This window comes from Aythya fuligula, chromosome 2, assembly GCF_009819795.1.
Source record: "Aythya fuligula isolate bAytFul2 chromosome 2, bAytFul2.pri, whole genome shotgun sequence".
NCBI classification, from domain to species: Eukaryota; Metazoa; Chordata; class Aves; order Anseriformes; family Anatidae; genus Aythya; species Aythya fuligula.
Window position 1 is genome coordinate 86,793,581 of NC_045560.1, and position 1,743 is coordinate 86,795,323.

Here is a 1,743-nt window from a genome sequence, read left to right on the forward strand (position 1 = left end):
AAGGTAGTTCTCAAATTAATTTGCTGCCCATGCTGTAGGGAGCTCCATGTGCTTTTATTACTTGTTATGTTGTAGGCTTTTTTTTATGAAAACAAAGTCCATATTTTTGCAAAGACAATACTGCATAACATGCTTTCTCTCTAGCCATTAGTAATTCAAACTAATGCTAACTAATTTAGTGCTGTCGTGATTAGGAAATTATGGAGATAACATACGGATGGATGTGCAGTGCTTCAACCTAATGTAACAACCCTTTCCATTTGTGGTCTGTTTATTTCTAATTACCAAATGAAAATAAGGAATGGGTGGCCTTCAGTCATTCTGTGGATTACAGTTAAATAGAGTTTAAATTCCTAACTAACAGCTGTTTTTTTAACGTGCTCTTTCCCAGCTATTTGTTTTCAAATGGCATTTGATAAAAATAGCTATTTTATATATTCTGCTAGTTATGCTGTTTATACTAATGTTTAAGCATTAAAGTGTCACTGTAGAATCCTATTATTTTTTTTTTTCCATTTTCCAAATGCCTTAGTTGTGTCTGTTTTATATAAAATTTACTGTAGTTCACTCAAACTGGAAAAGCAAATCATAGTCATATTAGTTACTTTAAATGTGTTGGTTTCATTTTTCACGTCCACATCAAAATATACGTGGAGCTTCACACTCTGTCACATAAACAGTTTATTAGTGAGATGCTTTACATCTTCAATATATTTATATTATATCTTTTTAGCATCTTTACATGATATGCTGTATTTAAAAATTATTTCTTAAAAGTAGCACAGAATTTTTTTAGTCCTTTTTTGAGACTACAATACCTGAAGATGTACATATTTAAACCTGTAGTTCATACTTGTTCTTGAAAACACAAATACCTGCAAATCCCATTTTTTAGATGACAAAGAGCTAAAAATGACCTACAGATCTAGCTCATTGTCAGACATAAAGGAAAACAGGTATAAATGGGATTTTAACAGTTCTGTTTACGGAATACCAATTTAAATGAAGCTACTAATGAATGACAATTGACAAGAAAACACATTGAGTAAACCACTTACTAATTCTTGACAGTCATGTAAAAATAATGAGTGTCATAAAAAGCATCGTGGTATTTTACATTACTGTTTGTTTTCTTCAGGTCAGAGCAAAAGTGTTACGCTCAGAGTGGTGCCCTTAAAGGCAGAACAGACGAATGACCTAAGTAAAAATTTATTTTCTTTGTGGTGAAGTTACTAAGAGGTCACTACTAGCATCAGATGGAAAGAAAGTCTGGGGGATATTTTTGCACTTGGGGCTACACCGCAACTTTCCTGACCTCAGAGTGTGAATGCACACCCTGAGCTGTTTGCTACAATCCTCCTATCCAGACTGAATGAACTGGCAGACAAAGCTACAGCACAGAAATCTTATGCTAGGCTGTGTCAAAAGGAGATGAGGCCTACCAGCAGAGCACTAACCACAAAAAATAGCTCTACCTTTTATATTTTCCTCTTGTGATTTAAATAGTTAATCATCTTTACTGGTATTAACCTGGTAGATAATTACAAAGACCTTAAAATGAAGTAGACCTAAGCGATATGACCAAAAATATTTTAACAATGTGCAGATTTATCATTATTTCCTAAAAACAAGGTGTATCCTATTGATGTAACCAAAACAAACTGTACACATGTAAAAATATTTATTAATATTACCACATTAAAGTACATAAGAGCTATTGCAATACTGCCAATCCCTCAACCA